General features: G+C 45.3%; 1 protein-coding gene across 2 annotated transcripts in view; it reads right to left on the bottom strand.

Annotated features, from left to right (window-relative positions):
- St8sia2 (ST8 alpha-N-acetyl-neuraminide alpha-2,8-sialyltransferase 2) overlaps window positions 1–26,574 on the bottom strand; it is a 70,754-nt gene that overhangs the window by 35,066 nt on the left and 9,114 nt on the right. The window lies entirely within an intron of this gene.

Genomic DNA, 26,574 nt, shown 5'->3' with positions numbered 1-26,574 from the left:
CATTCACTCTGAATTGAAGACACCAGAAATTCAACAGAGGCAAGAAGATACACCCAGTAGTGCCTCTAACCAAATGTGGCAACAGCTTATTTTCTAGTGGCAGGATGCATATTATTAATAGTGTTACTGTGTAGGGTGGAGGGGACAGGAGGCATGTGGGCAATGAATGAGATCCTTTGTTCTAGAGAACAGGCTTTTGCAAAGCTCAAGACTTTAGTCCCTTTCCTATTCAGCTGTCAGATTGGGTTGTTTGGCCATGCAGCATCATCCTATTTTGCTATTGTATTGACTGGGTAAAGCATGAATGTGTGCCCTTGGCTCCCCACTTTGTACTTGTGCTGTAGAAAAGTCATACGTAAGACTTAACTTTTTTTTTTTTCATTAACGCCCCCCCCCCCGATTTATAGGCTATGTGATTAAGAAAGTATTTTGGATTTTACTTATATTTTAAAGTTCTGCTGAGCCCTTCAGAGAAAGAGTTAGTATACAGCAAAGAAACAATTAATATCCCCAGGGAAGCCATGCATTTGGGGAAACTGTGTCATTAAAGGAGAATTCTTCGGGAAGCAGTTATGGCAAAGCAGCACACTGGATTTATACAGATATTACCATATGTGCATCTGCACACATATACACACATGCATATATATGTATGTATTTTTCTGATCTGTTGAAACGCAGTTTCAACGTTACTTACTGACAGTCAATAGTCTCCTCCTTCATAGCCAGATAATTGGAGGTGGTAAGAGGGCCTTTAGGATTTCTCCACCATCAAGTTTTGCCCCTCCAAGCCTAGTTCTTTATGACACAAAGTAACATCATACTTACTCTCATTTAATGTCTAGTATTTAATTAATTAATTTGGTTTTATAGTCTTTCCATTTTACTTGGAAGGCAGAACTCCTGACCTTCTGATTGGGACTCTGGTGACATTTCACAGGTCCTTGTTCTGAACCACAGCCCAGTTGACCCCAGGGGCTTCATTTGGTGTGGTGTCCATTCACACCCCTCACTCAGACCCCAGCCATCAAAGCAGCTCTCCTCTTGGGAGGGAAGAGCTGTTGGGCCAGATAGTAAGTCAAACATGGTATTTAAAAGTGCAGGAATAGTTCAAGACTAACAAAAGGTTAATGAAACAAAAGAGATTGTCTAGAAATACTGCATGTATAAGAGTTGATACATGATTTTTAAAAGCATTATCAAAGGGAAATTAAGTAAATGGTTTGGAATAGTTGGCTAACAATCTTGGAAGAAATAATTTGAGCACCTTACTGTGGATAGCAAAATGAACTTCAAATGAGTTTAACTGGTTGTCCTAATTTTCATGGTGTTGCTGTGATAAAACATTGACCCAAACCAACTAAGGTGGGAAAAGGGATTTATTTCTTCTCACAGCTCCCAGGTAAGTTGAGGAAAGTTGAGGCAGGAACTGAAGCAGAGGCCATGGAGGAACTCAGCCTACTGGCTTGCTTTCTGTAGCTTACTCAGCCTGCTTTCTTATATAACCCAGGACCACCTACCTGTCCAGGGGTAGCACTATGCGCAATGAACTGGGCTCTCCTGTCAATCATTAATCAAGAGATGTACCACAACCTTGCCCACAGGTCAATCTGATGGAGGGTCTTCTCAATGATATCCCCTCTTTCCTGGTGACTCTAGTTTGTATTAAGTTGGCAAAAACACTAACCAGCATGCTAATGCTCCCCAAACCAGTAATTCTTAAATCTCGATAACCAATTTCCTTTGTCATCTGTGAATACTATCATTTATTTAAACTTTAAAATAGACTTATGTTTAAAAATGTACCTTTGTCCTAAGCAAGACCATCCAAGAAACAGAGATATGATGTCAGAGCCACGTACTTATTTACAAAAACCACAAAACCATCACAAGGAAAGTATTTATCAGAGGAATCCCTCAATCATCCCACATCACCATGGGGAATAGTGGGGATACTTGCATCTCCCTCTGGGAAAGACCAAATAAAAGAGGAAAATGCTTAGAAGAAAATGCTAGCATGAAGTTGGGACAGTGTGTGGCAGGTGGGGTCCACCAGGAGTCGGAGCATGGAGCAGAGTGCTGGTGGACGTGATCTGAATATACTGTATCCATATATAAAAGTAACAGCTTATAAATAAAAAGTTAAAGAAATACAAGAAATGGGTTTAAAAAATGGCAGCATATTTATGAAGTGTTTGACGAGGGCCCGGGAGTATATGTGAAGCGCAAGAAGAGATAATAGATTCTGGAGAATGTTCCGCCTTCATCAGAATCTAAAATGCTGTTTATTCAAAAGGCAAACCCAGCTCATGGGGGCTTCCATGAAACTTACAGGGGCTCCAGGTGAGGACAATGCTGCATCGAATTTAATTCTGAAAAATCTTCATTCAACAAAATTTTTTGAGTAACATCGTAGCTAGGTTGCTGGCAAAGCTGAACACACAGTTCCTGTCCTCATGAAGAACAGTTTCAGAGACACCGCAAGGATTCTTCTTCTTTTCCCCCCTTTTCTTCTTAAGTTCCCAGTTTACCACTGACTTCATATACATACATATATACACATAAAAACAGAAATGATTCTTTGTGTTCATGGGTCCTACATCTGTGGGTTCAACCAATTTAGGATAAAAAGATACCTTAAAAATTTTATGTTAGTTGGGTGATGGTGGCACACATCTTTAATCCCAGCACTTCAGGGGCAGAGGCAAGTGGATCTGAGTTCAAGACCAGCCTGGTCTACACGGTGAGTTCTAGGACAGCCAGGGCTGTTACGCAGAGAAACCCTGTCTCAAAAAACCGAAAAATTGTTTTTTGTGTCTACTGAAGCTGAACAGACATTTTTCTTGTTGGTACCCAAACAGTATACCAAAGCACTTACATTGTATTAGAAATTAGCAGTAATGAGTCCAAAGTATATGAAAGGCTGTTCATAGGTCATAGGCAAATACTGCATCACTTTATATAAAGGACTCGTGCACTTGTGGAATTTGGTATCTGTGGGAGAGTCCTACAGTCAATTACCCACAATTACTGAAGACTGAGTGTATCCATCATGTCCATTGTGATGCCTTAAAATAGGTATATATTATGAAATGACTAAGATAATTCATATACCTGTTACCTCATATAGTTGTCTTTTTTGTTGTAAGAACATAGAAGATCAACCTAACAGCAATTTTCAAGTATACATTATTGTTGTTGTTATTATAATTATTTGAGCAAAGTCTTGCCATGTTACCCACGTAGGCTTGGATTTGTGATCCTTCTGCATCAGCCTCCTGAGTAGCTGGGACTATAGGTGTGAGACATTGTGCTTGACTAAATACAGTATTAGCTGTAGCTACTGTGCTACAAAATAGAACTTTAAAACTGCCTAACTGATCTTTGTGCCTTTAGACCAACATCTCCTTCCTCTGTCCCCAGCCCCCAACTGAAAGGTTTAAAGGGATCAATACTTGACCAACACTAGCTCCAAGCCTTTCTCCTTTTCTGCCTCAGGCCAGGTCCCAGAGAACATGGAATCCTTCAGACTTTACTGTCAAATATGAATACTTTCCCTGATCAATCCTTCTTCTAACTCAGGGCTCTCTATTGTTGACACGCTTGACATTCAGTCAGGACATCTCTTTGTCAGTGAGGCTAGGAGGGGCTGATATCTCTATGTTATAGTATCCTGGACTTTTTTTTTTTGAGACAGAGTTTCACTATGTAGCCCTGGCTGTCCTGGGACTCATTATGAAGACCACAGATATATGCCTGTGTCTGCCTCAGTCTCTTCTGGGATTAAAGGCATGCACCACCAAACCCAGCTGCACCCCTGACTTCTGTCTACTGCATTCTAACAGTAGACTTCTTCCTCATCTCAAAGGTGTGACCATCAAAAATGTCTCCACTAACTACCAGCACCCCCTGGAATGTGGTGCAGGGGCTTGCTGCTGGTCTAGAACCTGTGTTGTGACTATCATTTCAGGTTAGTGCCTCCCAGCACACTCAGTCAAGCAGATCATTCTTACCACACTTCCACGCTAACCCCCAAGCCCCACACCTGGTCTTCCCTCAGAGCTACCTGGGATTTCCATTCTCAGCCACTCTTTCCTTCTCTTTAGGGAACAGCTGCTTCTTTCTCAGCATCTTTTCCTAATCCGTCAGCTCACAATCTGACCCCTCCTCTGACAGCTGAGAGGCCAAGGTCTGAGTTTTTTGCTCCAGCTTCAGCTCCTTGCCTGGTCCCACTGCAGTGTATGTCCCTTAAGGATGAACAGTAACCTTGTATTTTATTTTCCATATTCTGGTGTTTGGACATTTGGGTCTTGCTCTCTGTCAAGGCTTGCATGGGCATATGCCCTTCAAGCATGTCAACCAATCATGACATAGCCCACATGCCACCACCTCATTGATGGAGTTCCCACTAGAGGTTATTATTCCTTTGCACAATAGCCCTAAGACCAGATATGAGAATACCAGGACCATAGTCTGTACCCCAGAGCCCATAGAAATCATTCAAACTAGCCCACTCACCATCCTCACCCATTGCCTTCTTACAGAAGCCACCCCAAAGGCTCTTGCCAATTTGTTTCTCTCACTCTGCTCCTGACCTGCCCTAGTCCTTTTTGTGTGCCCATCATGGTATGACATGTGTGCCCTCTCTCTGGGGGACTATTAACATGACAAGTTAAATAGGGTGAGGCCCTGTCCTGTTCAGGTCTGTAGCTCATAGAGTGCCTTGCCCCGGAGCTTAGTGAACTAAGTTAGACTTCAGTTCTGCACACCTGATCCTACACCTTCATTACACCCATTCAAGACACTTGTGTGGCCATAATCTCTAGGGCAAGGTGTCACTCACAGGGAGTCTGAAGGTATTCGGCTTTAGAAAGAAGCACACAGACCAATAAAGGGTTTGTTTTTGTTTCCTTTATGATTACATTTTGCCTCAAACGTTATTAAAAATAAACTAATGCTTGCTTAGTGAAGGGAGAGAACGTGATGATCAGGTGAAAAATTGCTAAAAATCAATCACAAAGTGAATTAGAAAACCACAGATGCTTAGACTACCAAAATCATTATCATCTTCATCATCAACAACACCACCCTCTCGAAAGCACTTTGCATACCATAAAACCTCATAACCAAGCCCTAATATCAGCAATAACAAGTGTCCGTTTGATCTTTCTACAATATTCTCAGCTAGAATGTTGACAAAGTTTGGCCACTTGAAAGTTTTACAGTTTAGAAAGTGTGTTCTCCCCGAGCAGAGTACACAGTAACTAGACAAGAAAGAGATGGCCTGTTAATCAAACACAACAAAACCACATGCAGTTGGATCCATTCTGGGGAAAACAACTAGTAAACACACAAAAAGGAATTTCTGCTCAACTTCTGCATGAGAACCCAATTATTTTAAAATATTTATTTATTTTTGAGACAGGGTCTCACACAGTCTAGGCTAGCCTTGAACTCACTATGTAGCCCAGGTTATCTTGAACTCTTCATCCTCTCACTTCTGCCTCTAGAGTGCTGGGATTATAGGTGTGCCCCACACATCCATTTCTGTAGTGCTAGTGATGGACCCCAGGGCTTCCTGCACGTTAGCAAATACTCTGCCCACTGAGCTGCAACCCCAGCCTGCAATTTATTAAATCGTGTTAACTGTTTTTTTTTTCAATAGACAAATCACAAATGTATACGTTAGTGAGGTACAATGTGCTATTCTAATATGTGAACATCAGGCTCCGTTGTTTATCCTCAAGGTCATGCCCAGTGTCTATCTGTGTTAGAATTTCCCACATTTGCAGTTCCTCACCAGAGAGCTGGGCTCGGAAAATGAACTTTCAGGCCCTGACAGCTTTAATTAAGAGTCTGGACCTAACTTAAACAGTTGATTAATCTTGAGAGTAGAAGATTAAACTGAAGAGTGATTCATGAATTTGTAGCTGCTTCACATTGTTGGGAGGATACTGAATGCCTTTTTCTAATTCACACATAAAACCTACTGAGCTCCTACCTGCTGACTCCTAGGGGTACACTAAGATATGGTCCTATGAGCATATGATAAGGAAAGAGGTGAGGGAGGGGAAAATCTGGAATTAGTCACATGAGCAGACCTGGGGTTCCTACTGAGGGTCAAGCAAGGGTTTTGATTTAAAGATGCCCTTTCCTCTGAATACCTAAAACTTACCATACTGAAAAATTTCAGCAACAGCATAAGGACATTAAAGCCCTAATGATGGTATCACCCATCACGATCCTCACAACATCTCCTCCCAAAGAGAAACTACATTCAATAAGCAATCCTCCTCACCATTCTCATAACTTTGATTCCATGGTCCATCTTTAACACCTTTATGGACCTGCCTATTCTAGATATTTCAGGTGGGTTGAACCACACAACACGTGGCTTCCTTGACTTCATGTCATGTTTTCAAAGTTTGTCCACCTATCAGTGTGCCAGGGAGATCTGATATTTGATGATTGAGTTCTGAGAGGCAGAACATCACAAAGATGCTCTTTGTAGGGGACAGTCCCACCCTCCATGTTGGTGTCCAGAGTTAAACACCTGTGTTTTAACTGATGACCTGCATGTGATGGCTCAGGAGCACCATTGCCCAGAATTTTTTGAATTAGTTGCCAAAAATTAGCTGCCTGTCTCCGTCTTCTGAAAGGCTGGATATCCTTGTTCAGATGAGCAAGGGACCCCAGACTGATTCAGCACAGGTCCTAAACATAAAGTTAGCAACCATAATTCCATTGCTTACTCTGAAGGGGAGGTGGTTCGTGAGTGCTTGCCTGGAGTTTTTGTGGTTTGGTTTGGGATGGTGCCTTAGTTAGGGTTTCTATGCCTGTGAAGAAACACCATGACCATGATAACTCTTATAAAAGGAGAACATTCAGTTGAAGTGGTGGCTTACAGTTTCAGAGGTTTAGTCCATCGTCATCATGGCAGGAAGCATGCAGGCGTGCAGGCGGACACGGTGCTGGAGGAGCTGCACAGGCAACAGGAAGTAGACTGTCTCACTGGGCATGGTTTGTGCACATATGAGACCTAAAACCCGCCTCCACAGTGACACGCTTCCTTAATGAGACCACATCTACTCCAACAAGGCTACAACTCCTAATAGTGCCACTCCCTTTGGGAGGCTTTTCTTTCAAACCACCACCGATGGTCACATCAAGAAGAGTGCTTCCATCCATGAGGGGAGACTTTGCTCTAAGTATCCCATCCCAGTAATCCCAGCCCAAGGCATCTTCAGTGATCACCATCGGAGAATCCTTTATGAAGGACTTGTATCTGTCTACAGGCTAGACTACAGTGATGTAACTGCTGGGATCATCAGGAGACAAGAAGTTCAAGGTCATCTGTCCCAAACTCCAAGATGTGGAAGCTCTCGTGTCTTTGCCCTTTACTACCTTAAAAGTGGGACTGGGGAGATAGATCAGTGGGTAAAGCTCTTGGCACACAGCCATAAGGATCTGAGTTCAGATCCCCAGAACACACATAGAGCCAGATACAGTACTGCACATCTGTAATTCCAGGGTTCCTGCAGAGAGATAGGAGGTAGAGACTGGAGGATGCCCAGAGCTTGCAGGCCAACTAGCCCAGCATAAAGAGCAGTGAACAAGGCACTCTGTCTCAAACAAGATGGAAGGCAAGGACCAACACCTGAGATGGTCCTTTGACCTTCACAGGTGCGCTGTGGTACAGGAGTGGCTTGACCCACGCTGTAGTTGGCTTTTCCAATCTCATTCCAAGTCACCTCCAAGGTTTTATATCCTCTAGGGTATGAGTCAGTTAAGTTTTCCTTTAAAGAGCCAGACAGTAAGTATTTTAGACTTTATGAGCCAAGAGGAAAAATTAAAGATATGCATACCCTTCAGAAATAAGAGAGAAAAATTTTCCACAAATGTTTTATTGATGATATTAGAAAATATAATAATCCAGTAGAATTTTTTTTTTACTCAAAAGATTCATCAGTCTGCTAATGAGAAGAATTTAATTGAGGAGGGGAGGATGGCTAAGGTTATGCTTAACTAAAAGTTATTGTTCCTGCCATTATTATGGGTATGTATGAATATTATGAATGTATGCCACATTCTCCTACACTCTTTCCCTGATCCTCTGAGGTCCTTTATTTTTCCTCTGTGAACTCATGTGCCACCTAAGTCTTTCTTCTGGAACTTAGGCTCTGCCCTTACGGTAGTGGGGAACTTTTCCTATGGGGAAGCAGGCTAAGAGAACAAGCTCTGAGATAAAATTCCAAGTGTCTGATTTCTCCATGAACTAGTCAGTAGCTGTTTGATCTTAGATTACCACTTGGCCTATCTAGAAGTTTCTATGTGCTTCCATGTCTGTAGTTTGAGTAATAGTATCTGGTTGGTGTGGTTGTTGAAAAGGTTACATGATCTAATGCAAACATCCAAAAAACACAGAGCACACTGCAAACCACTGACCATGAATGTCGTTCTTTTGACTGCTTTCCATTCTTAACCTAAGGACCACGTGGTGGTTTGAATAAGAATGGCCCCATAGCCTTGTCTATTTGGATACTTAATCATCAGGGGGTGGCACTACTTTGGAAGGATTAGGAAATGTGGCCTTGTTGGAGCAGGTGTGACCTTGTGACAGTGAGGATGGGCTTTGAGGTTTCAAAAGCCTAAGCCAGGCCCAGTGGCTTTCTCTTTTCCTACTGCCTGAAGATCCAGACGTAGAACTCTCAGCTGTGTCTCCAGCACCAAGTCTGCCTATGTGCTGCCACAAGGCTAATAGACTAAACCTCTGAAACTGTAAGCAAGCCTCAATTAAATGATTTCTTTTATAAGAGTTGCCTTGTTTATGGTGTCTCGTCACAGCAATAGAACAGTGACTAAGACAGAAATTGGTACCAGGGAGCTGGCCAGATTTGAGCTGCTTACTATAGAATGTTGGTGACTCCTATTTTAGGATGCAAGATGCTCCTTGTAGTCTAGGAGACATCATAGCTACATTTCTCCTTGAGGACTTCCTTATGCTTATAAGTGGCATTCACAGGTCTAACGTGGGTTCTGAACTCCAGCAAGGCCAGCTCATCACCAGTGTGGAGCCATCACCATCACACTGGAGTTGGCTGGTGGTCACTTCAGGATGTGGAGCGACAGCATGAGACATTCCCCCTAACAGCTTGAATTTCACAGGAAGCGACACAATTTGTTCTTGGTGTTGCCCTGCGGATGGGCAGTTTCTCTCCTTATTGATTCTCAGGCCAGGCCTAACAGCTGTACAATGTACTCCCCAGGATTTGAGCCTCCTTTTCTATACAGCAGGCCTTATTTTTGTAGTGGAGTGCTTAAACCCCGTAGACATGGAGGCTCCACAGGACACAGAAAAGTTGGAGATGTGCGTAGGTGTCAACCTTGACGGTGCTGAGTCGGTAACAGTTGAGGTCTCCAGCCCTGGGCTTCCGAGGGTGTAGCTGAAGCCAAAGGTTACCCAGCTCGGGGGGATGGCTGTCTTCTGTGCCCTTGAGCTCTCTCTGTTTCTCAGCACTTCCCTTGGCATCCCGTCTTCTATTTTAAATACTGGCTTGATCTCATTTGCTTTGATTTCCGCCAACTTTTTTCTTGTCAGTTTCCCTTGCTGTACAAAAAGGTACTATCTCACTCTTGGCTCTCCCCTCTGCCTAAGTTAAGAAAACATCCCTGAGAACCTAGAGCTTTGATTACGTTCCAGCCTATTTCCCTAGACTTTATATAAAAGTACTTATAGGCATCTGCACATCAAAAATGCAAGTAAACAAGCCTCTTGGACGCCAGCTTGTCACACCAGGCTTATTCTGGATCCTTCCTCTTCCTTACCTCTAACCCGGGGGGGGGGGGGGGACGACAGTGTGATTTATCACTCCAGCCAGAATGCTCTCAGAGTGAACGAAAGCGAAGACCTGAGAAGATGCATGAACTGGGGTTACCAATTCATGTCGGACTTGACCTCCAAATCATTAAAAGATACATATATTATACACAACTAACTAAAATAATGCTGCATCCTAAGGTCCTTCCAGTTCGCAGACCCAGATAACAAGGCACTTAAACTCCAAAAGTGTATGCATCTATGCTAATAAATGAGCTGGATCTGGTGAAAAGCAAGTAGAAAAGGCTTATAAAAAAAACATTTTATTTTTACTTACCCGTATGTGTGCTAGCATGCACATGAACGTGTGGGTGTCTACTCAGGCCAGAAGAGGGCATTGGATCCCCAAGAGCTGGAGTCACCTACTGTGGGTGCTGGGAACCAAACTCTGGTCCTCTGGTCCTCTATATAAATGCTCTTAACCAGTGGACCCTCTCTCTAGCCCCAACGGCTTTTAAATGTCAGGTGTTGTTGAGGTTTGACTATGAAGTCTCTTCCATGGGTTCATGTGTCCTATCATGTGGTCCCAAACTGTTATGGAAGGTGTGAAACCTTTTGGAGGATGTGGGTCACTGGAAGGAAGGCCTCGAAGTTTTACACTCTGCTTACTGTTTGGCTACAGGGAAGGCAATGTGACCAGCTGCCTCCTGCTCCTGCTCCCAAGCATTCCCCACCACGAAGGGTCGTAGCCCTCTAACTGTGAGTCAAAACAAACCCTACCTTCCTCAAGTTTCTTTTGTTGTATATTTAGTCACAGCAACAAGAGCAATCACCACAGTGTTCACGGCTACAAAGACTTTTCTGAGTTCATACATTCCCATTCTCTACAGGTCAGGGCCTTCCGCCCTACATTGCTGTTCCAGCCTCTTTGCAGCAAGGTGCTGTCTACACTCAGTTCCCAGTGCCCCCACCATAGACCATGGCCAAACATGGGTCTGGAGTCCTGCTCATGCCAGTATTTCCATAGGAAGCATACATCCCACATATCCAGTGTGTTCTAGGAAGGGCCGGAGAAGGAAGAGATGAGTCAAAACAGTTGCAGGTGTCCTTCTCCTCCAGAGAAGGCTCAGCTTCCTGGAGCAGGGCTTGGGGAGGAAGGATGGAGAACTCAGACATACTCCCATGTTCTTCCACCTGCATCCACCAGGCATGCTCCGGGTCTAGGGCTCTGTGTTAGCTCTGCCTTCACCCTGCGGTGTTTGCTCCAGGGAGACCCCCAGGGAACACTTCCCCCTTTTCAAATCTTTGTGCAAATGTCATCTGTGTAGCCAGGCCTTTCCTGACCACCATTTAAAATAGCATCTACTTTCCCCTGTACTCTCCCTGCGGTTCGCCTCACTCTCCATTACTTTAATCTTTTAATCACCACACTCACTTATTAAAGGTGCCGTCTTTCACTACAGCGTTAGCTCCACGATGGAGGCATGCTTGCCTTAATATTGCCACCCTCAGTGGGGTTGGGTACATTGCCTCCAGGGTTCAATTAATATTCGTTAATAGAAGGACTCAACCTCTCACCTTTCTCGTGTTACAACAGAGGAACCAGCTGTCTCCTTATCCAAAGCCAGTGCCTCTACCTGTGTTCTGGATCAAATCCCTTCTGCCTTGAGGCTCTCTATCCACCGTGTCTTCTCTCTTCCATGAACTCAACAATTCCCACGAGCTGCATGATTTGATCTGTATCATGGAGCTGTCGTAAGTCAGGCTCAGTTCCACAAATCTTCCCTTACTTCACTGTTGCCTTACTAGAGCCCTCGAGGGAGGAACAAACATCCAACAGAAGAGGAAGTGGAGGTAGAGAGAAGGTGAAAATGTGATCAGAGCCACACAGGAAGTGATGACCTCGGGATCTGAACTCAGAAAACTGGTAGAAGAGCCCAGCCCTGAATTACCACCCATACTTCAGGCTCGCTCACACCCACCCACTATCACTTATATATATATTCACTTAACCTTGCCTTAATCTTTGGTAGCTCTTAATTCCATGCTCCCCTCAGCCATCACTTTCTTCCCATCACTTTGCAAATGTTCTCAGTCTCCTCTATATTAGCCATCTCTTCCTCTCCACCCATTCTCTCTGTGTCCCACTCTGCTCTGCCTTATTTCTATTTGAGAATTCTTGTAGGACCACCTTGCAACAGCATTTCTCAGTCATTATCTGTCTCAGTGTGCATTTTATTGCAGTGACAAACACCATGATCCAAGGCAACTTGGGGAGGAAAGCAATTACTTGGCTCTTAGTTACTAGTCCACCATGAAGGAAGTCAGGGCAGGAACTCAAGGCAGGAACCTGGAGGCAGGAACTGAAGCAGAGGCCATGGAAGAGTGCTGCTTACTGGCTTGTTCCCCGTGGCTTGATCTCATATACAACCCAGGACTACCTACCCAGGGGTGGCACCACCCATAGTGGGCGGGGCTCTTGCACATCAATTATTAATCAAGAAAATGCCCCATAGAAGCTGATGGAGATAGCTCAGTTGAGCTTCCTCTTCCCAGGTAACTCTAGCTTGTGTCAAGTTGAGAAAAACTGACCAGCATGCCATCTTACTCAGCCTCCAGCAGTACTTGCCAGTGGGAGCTACTTCTCTCTTCCAGGATAGAATATTGTGGGTTTCCTGGGTGTAGTCCTAACCCTCTGTCTGGTTCACTGGGTAGCCCTGAACAGACCTTCTCTCCCTTAGAAGACACATGAAAAATGTCATCCATTGGCATCCTGGAGGAAGCTTGCTGTCAGGAAGAGATTATTGCAAGTAAAGGGGTTCACAGGGCGTCTTCATCAGTCCTTCTGGTGCAGAGATGTGGTATTTTAGATTGTTTCCTTTCAACGACTTAAGGTTCTACCCCCAATGGTGTAAAATCCCCTCTTGATACTTCTTGGTGCCCAGGTAGATGGTGTCCAGGCAGATGGTGTCCAAATTCTTAAAATTTCAGTTTTTCTTTATATTCACACCCAAGCAGATTTTGCTGAGAATTACCTATCATTTTTTTTCTACAAAATTTAGATCTTCAACATTTCCAAATACAAAAACATTGTCAAAAGAGTGCATAGGTATGCATATTCTTCCCTTCAGAATAAGTGGTCTCCTTCCCACTACCAAAGTTCACTCCCCAAGAGCCATGTCTTCATTATTCTGGGTGACAGTTCTTGTCCCACTTAGCCATGTAGACAAAATGCTGCCTAGAGGGATATGAAGATTCCAAAAGCCATTAAAAATAGTCATGGTTTCATGTGTGGAGTCTTACCGTATGCCAGACACAGTACTGGAAATATGGTACATTCACTTTCTTATTTCTCACTGTTTTAAGAGTTAGGCTGTCCAAGGCTCAAAAAGTCTCCAGGATTTGCCCAGGATCACCCAATGAATAACCCCAGAGCATGGGGTTTCAGGATGTCACTCATGTGAGGCCAGATTTCATGTATCTGTGAGAAGGTGTCTTGTACCTCCCCTTTACTGGCTGCAGGCAAGAATTGAGTGTGCAGTCACAGGTGTGCCAGCGAATTCAGAGGAAGCAAAGGTTATTTCACAAACAGTACTGGAATAGCTGAGCAGACAGTTCAGGAAACTATTCAAGTCAGACTTCCTGCTTGCATCACTCTGAGCAGATAAAGTGTGGTCCAGTCATTGGAGGCTGTGCTTGGAAACGGTTTGCTATGAAAACATACTCGTCTATGACCCAGGCGCTTTGCATCCATTATTGACAGTCCTTCCGCTTCAGACTCTGCCTTAACCTTGGCTGTCATTCCCCTCTCTTTTATTGTAGTAGAAACGTTCTACTGCAGAACCCTAGCCAGAGAGTTGGCAGCCCTGAAAACTCATTTCATTCATGTCATAGGGTGTGGATAAACCCACGCTCTTTAGAGAGGAGCAGAGCGCCCGTCCGACGTGCCAAACTTTGCTCTTGAACCTGCCTGGCGGCGACTTGAAAGGCCTCCGTGTTCAACCAGGCTTTCTTCTTTTTCTTTTGTTCCTTTCTTGATGGCCTTGCATTCAGACGAAGGAGCGTTCCCTATTAACGTCAGCTGCTGCCTTTTCATGACAGAATTTCTAGAGGACACACGGGAAGGGAAGACTTTGAAGGTGCTTTTCTTCTGGGTGTTTGATGTGTCTCCTTCTGACCCTGCCTGGTCCTAGGACAATGGCCGTTCTGACTTTCTCAGCAGCAATGCTGGTCACCTCTCAGGAAGCCTCACTGTTAGATGGAAGGAGGTACGGTGAGACCACTGGATAGGGGCCTGGAGCTCTAGCTCCCCATGGGTTCTGCTCTTACAGCCCTGAATCTTTCTTGGTCTGGATATCCTCTTTGTAAGTCGGATCTTGTAGGGTTCAAATAGAAGCCCATGTGAACGTTTGTTGCAGTGTTATTGAAGGTGATGGCCACCATCCTTCAGAACAGAATAAACCAGCTATTGCTTTCTGAGCTTAAGAAGTCTCTTAGGACAACTGTGTTTTCACTGTGCAACCCATTAGGGTACCATTGGAAGCCATGAAGGAAGGAAGAGACAGAGTTAGCTGTAGCATGACCATGCTTTCTAATGCTCCATAGCCTCCTCAGATGTGGAGCTGGGGTCTATCCCAAAGGAGGGCTGCTGGAGATTATTTTCATTTCTTCACATAGGAGACACATCTGAATGCCACATGCCCATAGTTCATGGGACTGTGCAGGACAGAACCCTTGTGTAGAGAGGCCTGCTCCATCTTTGAGCAGGTACAGACACGTGTTGGGCACAAGCCAAGTGTAATGGCTGGTGCTGTCAACTCAGTGGAATCTAGAATGACCTGGGTGAAGGGCCTTTGGTTGTGCCTATGCGGGGCTATCTTGAAGTGAGAAGACCTGCTGACGGTGAGTGGTATCATTCCCTGACTGGGATTCTGGACTGTATAAATGGAGAAAGGGGACTGAGCTGAAGTTTGCATCCATTGGTCTCCTTTGACTATCAGGGTAATATGATCAACTGTCTGAAACTCCCGTGGCCTTGATTTCCCAGTCGTGGTAGACAGCACCTTCAATGTGAGCTGAAACAAACTCCTCCCCGAAATTACTTTTGTAAGAGAATTTAACCACAGCAATGGAGAAAAAGAAATGAAGATATCAAGTCTTTGTTGTCTGCACTGCCCATGAACCAAGTCAGACTCTGATGCATCTCAGGGACCAGCTTCATCTTGTGGCAACACTTCCTCTGGTTTTCCCAGGAAACTTCTTTCCCCTCATTTGTTTCCAGTCCTGCCTTGATATTAGGGTTGCTCATCCTTAGCATGGCCCATGTACTAACCTCCAACTTTCCTCTGTCTGCCTCTAGGCAACTGCACTCTGCTGTCTGACTTGTAGATCTTCATGGTAGGTGTAACAGTTACTGGAAGCCTCACTGGGGTTAGTACTTCTGGGTCAAAGCTGGAACAGCTACCCACTACACATGGCTGCTTCCTATCCATGCCTTACATCTAACTTATCCATGCCTTCTTACATCTAATAGACCTCTCCCACAGGGAAGGACAACCCCTGCCTAGTTCATTCAAAAACAGGGCAGTGTCTACAGCTCCCCCATCTCTCCCTATGGTGCTTCCCCTTCCAAGTTCCATCACCTTTGGATTTTAGCTCACCCCTAAATGACAGGAGCTGCTAGTGCCCCCATCATTGTGACATACACCACTCCCAGGTGCACAGCCTGCCATGTCCTTCCCAGGGAGGGCATGATTTCTACACTGCAGAGCCCAGCAGCTTCTCTGCCTCCTGTAAACTCCTCAGGATTCCTTCATGGGTACCACTAGCTTTCAACATCAGATTTCTTACTACAAGATCCTTTCTCAGCTGCCCCTCTGCCCTGGTCTTCTACTTTCCATGCCTTCTAACTCTGCCAGGCAATGCAAGAGTGTCCTGGAATGTGTGAATTGGATCACATGGTTGTACCGTTGAATGTCAAGTTCTCTCCCAGGAATGCCTTATTCTATTTGTGTGTGTGTGTGTGTGTGTGTGTGTGTGTACTGAATTTAACATTTATAAATGGCCAGCTTCAGATCATAACTAGTCTAAATATGCATTTGGGGACTCGTATTATGTTGAACCTTCTTTTTTTTTCTTATGGTAGGATCTCTCGTAGCCCAGGTTGTTTCAGGCTTTCCAAGGCTCTGGGAGGCACTGGTCTTGAAGAAGCCTTCTGCCTTAGGGTCCTCCTGACTACTCCTGACTGCCTCGTGGGAAGTCACCAGCATGCTCCAAGTATAAAGCAGGAATTCCAGCCATGTTGGTTTAGAGACCAGAAAGCAGCTTTACACAAGAAATGTCACTGTAGCTCACAACAGGTAGGGGTTGGTTGGGATTAGCTCAGAAAGGACAGGAGCCTCCAAGGTTATGACCAAGTGGATGTTAGTAGCATGTGTCTGACTTCACTTTGATGATTAAGAAGAGCCAAAAATAAAAAAAAAAAAATCACAGAGCTACTATATTGCCATGGGTGGATGGGCTTCCTTACAAATTCTATCTCCATGGACTGCCGGACCTTTACTTTGGATGCTTCCAGCACCTTCTGGCAGGAAGCTCGGTTCAATTTTAAACACCCACACTGAGAGCGACGAAGATGTAACAAACAGCTACACACACACACACACACACACACACACACACACACACACACACACCTTACTTTCCCTGCTGCCCTGAGAATCAGTCAGTTCAGATTTCATGGTTTGTTGGGGAAGGGACAGGCACAGACACTGGGCAGGGACCTGTTAGTCCCCAGGGCTTGCTTGGGCTGGTGATTCTGGAGAGCATCACGGGACTCAAGGTGTTGTTGAACGTTTTACATGAAGGAGCTGCCTCAGAACTTCATTCTCTTCTCACATCTCCTGTCATTGATTACTGTAGGGAATTTCAGAAAAGATGGTTGGGGTGAAGCCGAGGAGGTGGGGAGGCCTGCCGTTCTTTGGGTCTGGTATCATCCAGAGGCAAAGAGAACTCTCATCCCATCAACTTCTCCACTTGATCACATCACACTGCAATTGGGTGGAGGTTTTTAGCCCTGCTTTATTGAACAGATTGTGTGCTCTTTGGAGACATCTGGTCACAAGAGGGGCTTGACACAGGCACACTGGGACCCAACAGTGCTTTCTACAGATGAAGGGAGAGGGGACAGAGACTCCTACTTCTTGGCTGGGGGGATGGGAACCTGCCTGTTTTTTCAACAAAAGTGCTTTTGATATGATAATGTGAAAGTAAGAGTTTGCAGAAAACCCCCATATATCCACAAGTCAGCCATCCATCCATCCATCCATCATCCACTCATCCATCATCCATCCATCCAGCTAGCCATCCAACCAACTATCCATCCATCCATCCATCCATCCATCCATCCATCCATCCATCCATCTATCCATCCATCCAACCAGTTAGACAACCAACTAACTAGCCAGCCAGCCAGCCAGTCAGCCAACCAACCAGCCAACCAGCCAACCAGCCAACCAGCCAACCAGCCAACCAACCAACCAACCAACCAACCAACCAACCAGCCAGCCAGCCAGCCAACCAACCAACCAACCAACCAACCAACCAACCAACCAACCAGCCAACCAGTCAGCCAGTCAGCCAGCCAACCAACCAACCAACCAACTAAAAACCTCACAAGTTTGGTGTGATTCCTAGTGCCACCTTTAGTAGAGAATGCAAGTCCACATTTTTTTCCATTCTTTGAAACAGGTACCACCAACTTGGCATGTACTGCTCTTACACTTTTGTTTTTATTATTATTGTTCTTATTGAAACTCTTCTGAGGTGAGAAGGTCATAGCCAAGTTTCTCTGTTTTACTTTTTTTTGTTGTTCCAATTAGTATGAATTCCATATAGCTGAGTACCTATATGACAGGCATTGGGGTAGACTCTATGGTCATGGTGAGCATGCATGTATAGAGTGTCTAGTTGCAAGGTACACACACACACACACACACACAGACACACACAGACACACACATACACACACACTCAAGCAAACATCCTCCTGGCCCTAGGCATGGAACTGTAATTACCTACCCATGTCTTGGGTGCTACTGAGAACACACATAAGAAGCAGGAATGGGGACACTTTAGTTAAGTGTGTGTTTAGTAGTAGACTGGGAGGGAATGTTTTCTACAGGACTAGGAGAACCAGACTCAAAATGCACCCTGGGAAAGAGTCGCAGAAAAGGAATCGCAAAGGTTATTACCTAAAAGCACAGTCCAGCCTCGTGGCTTAGTACATTCCAGTCTTCCCTTCTGTAGGCCACGTGGTGTTTCTGTGCCCTTCTCACACCAGGACAAGGTCACTGCATCCTCATCCCCGTCCCCTCTCCCTCTCTGCTGTTTAGTTCCCTTTCACTTCAAGGTTGTGGCTCCAGCATGGAGCCTCTTTTGCTTTCTTTCTCTTCCCTCATGACTTCATGTTTAGACTTTGAAAACAGTGTGTGTGTGTATGTGTGTGTGTGTGTGTGTGTGTGTGTGTGTGTGTGTGTGTGTGTGTACAGAGGACAGGCATGGTATTGCTTCTAGATTTTCACCTTTACTCAGGGACTTCTGCTGCTCACCACTGCCTGCAGCATGCTAAGGGCCTTCCAAGATCCCAGGGTCCGTCTCCCATCATGTCGTGCCCCCCCCCCCCACAATTGCGCAGTAGGAGAGCTGGGGCTGCAGCCTCCCGCTGCCAAGCCTCATGTGATGTTCTAGTTTCACTCTGTTGCTATAATAAGCACCATGACCAAAGGCACCATGAGCAGGAAAGGGTTTATTTGGCTTACACTTCTGGGACACAGTCCATCACTGAGGGAAGTCAGGATAGGAACTCAAAGTAGAAGCATGGAGGAACGCTACTTGCTGGTTTGCTGGTTAACTTTCTGGCTCACTCACAGGCTCATGAGTAGTTAGCTTTTTTTTTTTTTTTTTTTTTTACACAGCCTAGGATCACCTGCTCGAGGAATGATGTGAGTGACAGTGGGCCTGGCCCTCCTATATTAATTAACAATCAATGCCACCCCTCCCCCCACCCAGACATGCCCACATGTAGCTCGAATCCTAATTGGTCTTAACAATAAAAACCTGGAGCCAGATATTGGGGTTAAATGCTGAGAGATCAGAGAAAAAGGAACAAGCCCCTCACCTCTTACCTCGCCAACTCCTCAGCCTGAAAGAGGCCGAGCTCCTGTCTCGGCCCCTCCTTATCACTTCCCGTTTCCTCCTCCAGAGTGCTGGGAATAAAGGTGTGCCACCGCTGCCTGGCCTCTATGGTTAACTAGTGGCTAGCTCTGCCCTCTGATCTCCAGGCAAGCTTTATTTGTTAGAGCACAAATAAAATTTCACCACATCCAGAGGCCAATCTAACCTAAAAGCAATTTCTTGATCAAGGCATTCCTCTCAGATCAAGACCTTCCACTCAGATGACCCTAGGCTATGTCAAGTTGACAACCTGATCTAAGTAGGACATATGAATTCTGAGGATTTGAACTCAGGTCCTTACACTTGCCTGGCAAGGGCTTTACTCACTGAACCTTCTCCTCAGCCTGGCTTCTTTGGAAATCCACTTTTTATTTGTAGAATATTTCCCATCTTCTGTCTCTTGCTTTCTCCTTCCTTTTCAAACTACTGCTGAATCTGTTGTCTGTAGAATCTCCTTCCACCCCACCACTCTAAGCAAAGTGGTCTCTCAAAGTCTCCATGCTTGATGATGAGCAAGCCCAAGGGCCCTGAACACCCTCATCTTTAAGGGATGCACACACTGGCAGCATGCTTCCCTTGCTCTCTTGGCCTCTCCTCACTTCATTGGCCACCTTTTCTTCCCATGGCCTCTGCCTCCTGGCTTCTGCTCTGACTCTCCAAGTGAAGCCCAAGACCAAGGCTCACTCCTGGAGCCTTTGCTACTCCAGAGACTCATCTGCACTAATGGGTTTTATCACCGCCTCATGCAAAATTGCTTTAGTCTCAGCCCTGCCTGCTCTCCAAAACGCAAACCAATCAGCCCCTGGCTCTCACCACTTAGGGGACTATGGACAAGTTATTCACATCTTATGCTTTTTGTACCTGTACTAATAAGGGGGTGGCGCCGCTTATGTCCCTCTTTGCTCTAATAACAGGTGAACTGATTTGTTTGTCTGGCTGTTTCACTAGAACAAGTGCCATTGGCTTTGTTCTAGTCCACCCATCTTCACTACCATACAGATGGAGACCTCTGTCTAAAATGATCAGGAGTGAAACCGAACCCACCAACGAGCCATACAGAACAGCGTCCTCTCTCCATGCCTGAGCCACCCCAGGCTCAGTCATTACTGACAGTCCCTGGGGAAGCTGCAGAGCTATCAGGTTTTTTCTGGGGGGGGGGGGGGCGGGGAGGGACCATTCTCTAACCCTTCCTGTCTCTGCATGGAAACCACCCCAGGGTAGACCCTTCACGCTGCAACTCCCATTGGTAGTGTGGGTGGTCCTCTTGGCTCCTTTGCTTTCCCTGCCCCCTAGTAAACTGCTCTTTGCTGGCACAGTCGTTCATTGTTGGAAGCACTTCAGGGGTCCCCAGTGGTTCCTTTTTCTTTGAGAATCCTTTGAAACATGTGGATCCTGTGCCTGTCATTTGAAGGGGTTCAGGGTTCACAGAGCACCTAAGATCTACTACAGATCCCCTAGGACTTCTGGTTCCTCAGCCAAAGCATCTCACTTCCTCCGAACCAAACTGTCTTTTTAAAAATCATTTATTTATTTTAACACAGGCACATTCACCTTTAAGGTCAGGGGTTACAACTAGGTTGATTGCAGGCCACAGGCACAGGCCCTTTGTCGGCAATGATGAGTTTTCCTGATCGCCAAATGAAGAAGGCTTCCCAGATCACCAGATTTAGCTATGTGTAGTGGGAGCTTTTCTGCATCTTGCTACACACACCCATGTACTTTGCTGAACTGTGGTAAGTTGACCATTATTTATCAAGAATGCTAATCCTACTGTAATATCATGTTTTCTCCAGTGACACTGAGTGGTAGGGGGAATAGGAGTTGATGAACCCCCAGCCTGCAAATCTTTGAAGATGTTTCTCTGAGATGAAAAAGTGTCACATGCAATAGTTGGTACAGAGTAGACATGGTAGCCAGTTTGACTTTCTTTTTCCTTACATGGCCCTCCCCCACTCTTCTGCCCTCTACCTTTCTGTGTGGAGCAGGTAGGAGGTGAAAATCGATCAGAATCTATTTGCTGCACCATTCCAGCCTTCAGGGTAAAACATTTGGAAGCACAACAAAGGACCTACCTACCTCCAGTGAGTCTAAACCCTATTCCAGGGAAAGTCTCTGTGGTAGTCACCCAATTTTGAGGATCTGGAACCAGGAAAGACACATGACTTTATGTAGTCAGTGTTGTACAGTTAGGGAAACTGAGACACTGAGAAGCAAGAGCCTGCCACTGAGGCAGCCTGCAAGTCTACAGCCAGAATCCAGACCTCTAAAGGCTCCTCTCCAGACACATGCCTCTTTATCATACAAAAACTCTGCTCAACCAGACCACAGTTCCCTTGAGCACCTCATCTGGGATGTGTCCATCTCTGCACTAGCATTTAGCACAGACCTTATAAGTACCTGGGTGCAGTGGGTCATGTGCATAGTACACACACAACTGTGTGATGATGCCTCAGAGCTTGTGGAACTGTCACAGAAAGCAGGTACTGGGGAGTTGACCCAACGCTTTCATCCAGGAATAATGTGAGTGCCCTGTGAGGCTGCTGTGTGCACACCTGATCAGAAACAGATTTTTTTCTTTTCTTTTCTTTTTTTTTCCCAGAAGACAGGCTAGGGGTACATTGTCCTCACTGGTTTCTCTGAGACACTGCATTTGAAAAATAGTCACTGGACATTTACAGAGCCATGTGCTGGGTACACAGAGACAAGCTAACACAGATATGTATTCCTTCCCTCGTGGAAAACGATCTAGTGGGAGATGAAAGAATAAAAATAGACCACCCCTCATGCAGATGGAGCGAGGCTAATCCCTGCCTGCTTCTAAGAAAATAAAAACAACAGTGCACAATGAGACTCAGATGAAGTCTAAAAAATCTAAAACCCAACACGCTTTATTCTATTTTATCTCAATAGATCTCAACTCCCAAATATCTGAGCTTCAAAAGGCAAGATTAGATACCATTAAGCCAGCCTGGCCAGCATTGATTTAAAAACTCTCTTCTATGCTTCAGGATTGAGGAGGTTGTGGACCTCTGTTAATCTTCTTGTTATCAGCTGGATCTCAGCCTGCCAGGAGCCAGCCTGATTCCCAATTCTGGCCACATCCCTCCAATCTTCTGGTTTCTGTATATGACGGCCATGTGGAACCAGGAAGCAGCCAGTTAGGAATACTAACTTCATCTGTGGGCTGATCTTTTTTCCTGGAATTGGGAGTGAGTAGGTTTACTATAGTAATAAGACAGGATTCAATCTGTGTCCTAATTGGCTTTGTTGTGTTGTGAACAAAATACCTAACAAACAAAGAAGAAAAGATGTATTTTGCTCATACTCTCTGAGGGTTCAGTCCACAGCTTGGCTCCAGTGCTTGTGCAGAACATCCTGGTAGCGGGAGCAGGAAGTGCAGAGCCTCTTCCCTTCAGGGTGGACAGGAAGCAGAGAGTGAAGAAGGGACTGGGCACTGGGTAGACCCATTGAAGGCATGCCTCCAGGTCGACTGTACCTCCTAAGGTTCCGAATACCTCCCCAAATAGTGCCACTAGCTGAGGACCACATAATTAACACACGAGTCTGCTGGGGGCATCTCACATTCAAATAGTAACTGTGGGTTTCATGTCAAATGATTGCAGAGCTCCACGCAATACCTTGCAGGTTTCCTCTTCAGTGGCAACAGAAAGAGGTATTTAAAGGATCCCAGAATGTATTTGACAGGGCCTTTCTGGGTCTCCCTTGGGGAATTAGCTTCCTCTCCATTCTTTCTCTGCCTTCCCCATTCTTTCCTGGGTTTTCCAAACAAGACATATTCTCCAGCAGGCACCGGATAAGAAGCTGGAAGGTCAACAAAGCACAAATCTGAAATGGTCCTGTCTCTCGGTGAGCTACTATGCAGCAGCCGTGAAAATGCCATACAATAGATATGAAGTGGCACCCAATAGAGGCAGGGCATTCCAGAAGAATGTGAACTGGCATTGGCTTGGTAGTGTTGCAGAGACAGGGAGGTCCGCTTGAACCTAACTCATCCTAACCTTCCTCTTGTCCAGATGAGACTGCCTTGGAGGGTGATAGTGGTAGGAGCTTACATGAGTGTACCCATGAACACGTGCACACACACACACACACACACACACACACACACACACACACCACTATTTAAATCACCTGCATGACTGTTTCCTGGGAAGAGTCTTCCACTGGGTACTAGGCAACTTCCCAAGTAGAGTGAATGGATCATTTCCGTAATAAGGAGTCTTTCTGGAGTATTAACTCACTCTGTATAGACTCACTCCTTGTTCCTCAAGGAGTTGTTTTGGCTTTGCCAACTTTGGGGTAGATAATGCCATGGGGAAGAAATCAGATGGCACGTCACATATCAACCACAACATTTTCTGGGCCTACCCTCATGTATTTTGCTAACTCAACTTCATTGACTTAACACTTGTCTTTAAGTTGACTCAAAAACTTAAATGAATTTATCACAAAAGACATTTTTATATCACTACCATAAATAGACTACCAATATCCCTTGCCCTAAATAGAAGGTAATAGCAAGAATAAATACAATTAAATTCTTGGCTGCCGTCCTGCTCAGGGGCTCTCTTTATCAGGAAGAGCAGATGGGTTTTAAAAGGCTCCCCTATACTTAGCCTCCATCGCCCCTAGAGGCCTCCCCTCTCCATTCCTGACAGTGGTGTTTGGAACTAGACTACAGGCTGGGCAGGCCACCAAATCTGCCGAGGAACCCCCAGACCTCTGGAAGAACTATTATTGCATGTGCCAACTGCGAAGCAAGGCCATTTGCCATTTGAATGATCACAGCCAACCAGCTCACTAGAGGGCTCAGTGAAGCTGAGGAGTGCTTTGCTGTCCAGCTTCTCCAGAAATTTCCATCTGGTACTGCAGGCCTAGGTCAAGGCTGTGTCTAGACGCACTGGAGCCTCTTTAGAGTCCTATGCCAGGCCAACCTTCGGCAAAGATTCCTTCTGGCTTTACCTCATGGCCCAGGAACACAGCCAGCTAGACTGAAAAATTTCAGGTCCCTTTTCTGGCTTTATGAAGCAATTACTGTATTCGGGTTTCAGTTACTGTCCATCAGATTGCTCTCGCAGGGTGTGTGTGTGTGTGTGTGTGTGTGTGTGTGTGTCCGCCATAGTTCACCTATTTGAGCTGGTCTTTTTGTTGTTTGCTAATACTTACCCCTGGCCTGCGAGTTTCTGGAGATTCTCCTGTCTCTGTCTCCCATCTCGCTGTAGCAGAATTGGGATCAGAGATGTGTGCTACTGCACCTAGCTTTACATAGGTCCTGGGGATTCGAACTCAGGTCCTTGAGCTTGTGTGATGAGCAGTTTGCCCATCTCCCCAGTACCTCTTGCAGTGTTTTTACAATAAATGTGTCAACTACATAAAGAACTCTTCATATTAATATGGGCATCCCACTTGTGCCCGTAATGAGTTTTTTTTTTTTAAAACATCCGTTGGAGAGTCACCGGCACATCAGTAGGGCAACCCTGTTTTGGGAAGAGATCCATAGACAAATTTTCCCTGGTGAGTAGGGCCAGGGTCACTACAGAAGGCAGGGAGGGCAGTTACACTCATGCATCTTTTAGTGACAGGGACACGTCTGCAGAAATGCATCATTAAGGGATGTTGTGTGAATGCCACCAAGTGTCCTTGCAAACATGGGTGGTGCAGCTCTCTATCTGCCGACTATAGGCTCCGGCCTATTGCTCCTGGGACCAAACCCCAGGTTTCTATATGGTGTACTACAGACAACTTTACTCAGTGGTATGCATTTGTTTATCCAGACATAGGAAAGGCACATTATTTTTCAGCTCCATTACAATCTTAGGGAGCCACTTGGGCACTTGCAGTTTGGGGATGAGTAAAATATCATTATGTGGTATGTGACTATGTTCCCACCAGCAGGGTGTGTGTGCATATCACCTGGGGCCTTCGTATATAAGGCAGACACAGACTTAGCAGGCCTGAGATTCAGCATGTCTTCCAGACCTCCAGATGATGTCCAGACTTGGTCATCTAAGGACCACACTTCGAGGAAAGACCCTAGCCCAGTGTCTCTCAATTCCTCAGAGGACCTAGTGGTGACAGGATCTTTTGGAACTGTCCAAGATGCAAATTCTCAGGCCTTAGGACCTCTGCAATGGGGCTCAGTGAGCTGGTTTGGACAAGCCTTTGAAGATGCTCTTTCAAGTTTGAGGAACATTTTATGGACTTCATACCTCCCAGAAACCATATCAGCTGCAGATCCCTATTTTCTTGCAGGTACTGCATGGTGTGAGCCTGACAGGAAAGATACCACGGGACTCCAATTTTCCTAGTCTTGTGGTTGTCAAATCAGAAAATGAGAGGGCTGAGGCTTGTTGAGTTCACTCTTGAGTCAAAAGGGGGGCAGTTTCAAGACTACCCCCCTGCAGAAGATAGAGCAAGGGAGAGAAGGAATCTGGACAGGGTGTTGGAAGGGGTCTGAGCAGCCTTGGGCTCCCTACATCCTCTACCATTCCACTGTGCCTTCCATGAACTTGAGTGTTTAGGGGACCCTAGGGACCCCCTCCACTGAATTTAGACAGGGCCACAATGGCCACACAGAAAAGCATGTGCTTGTACTTCCCATTCAGCAAGTCGATTGAAACACACTCATGATCAGCAATGTTGTGCATTTTCTAATTCCCTGTTCCACTCCCCCCCCCACTATCGTCTCCCTCCCATGCTTCTTGGCATCATATTACTTTCTAAATAAAATAGTACTCTCATTGATGTTGCTTTGTTAAAACCACCCCGTGCTCTTAAAATAAACCAACACGCCTGAGCACCTGCCAGGCATTCTTTCGTGTGTGTGTGTGTGTGTGTGTGTGTGTGTGTGTTTTCAAAAACTGTAGTAAAACACGTGCGACATCTTATCATTTTAAACTTGTTTAAACTTGTTCAGTGGTGTTTCGTCCAATTCTGATTCCTGTGTGATCTTCGCCACCATCCCTCTATAGAACTCTTTTCATCTTGCAAAACAGAAACTTTACATTCGTTAAACAGTAACTCCTACCTCTCCCCTCGCCGACCGTGGCAACCACCATCCTGTTGAGAATCTGGCTGGTCTAGGAGGCTCCTGTAGGAGGAATCAAGTACCGGCTGTCTTTTTGTGACTGCATTATTTCACTTATTTAATGGCATCAAGGTTCATCTATGTTGAATGGAGCATGTGTTAGAAGTCTGTTCATTTTTAAGGCTGAGTGTTTTTCATTATACACGTGAAACACATTTTGGCCATCCATTCATCTGTCAATGGATATGAGCTGCTCTTACCTTTTGCCTATTGTGACCGACACTTCTGTGAACAGTGGTATTATTGTACAACTATCTGTTTGAGTCTTGGCTTTCCATTTTTATAAAGTTCTAGATGATTTTATTTATTTTTCTTTTATGTGTTTGAGTGTTTTGTTTGCATAGATGTCTGTGTACCACATGTGTGTTAACCCATAGAGGTCAGAAAAGGGAATTGGCTCTTCTAGAGCTGGAGG

This window comes from Peromyscus eremicus, chromosome 1 (genome assembly GCF_949786415.1).
Source record: "Peromyscus eremicus chromosome 1, PerEre_H2_v1, whole genome shotgun sequence".
In the NCBI taxonomy this organism is placed as follows: Eukaryota; Metazoa; Chordata; class Mammalia; order Rodentia; family Cricetidae; genus Peromyscus; species Peromyscus eremicus.
This window is presented reverse-complemented; position numbering and strand designations above follow the sequence as displayed.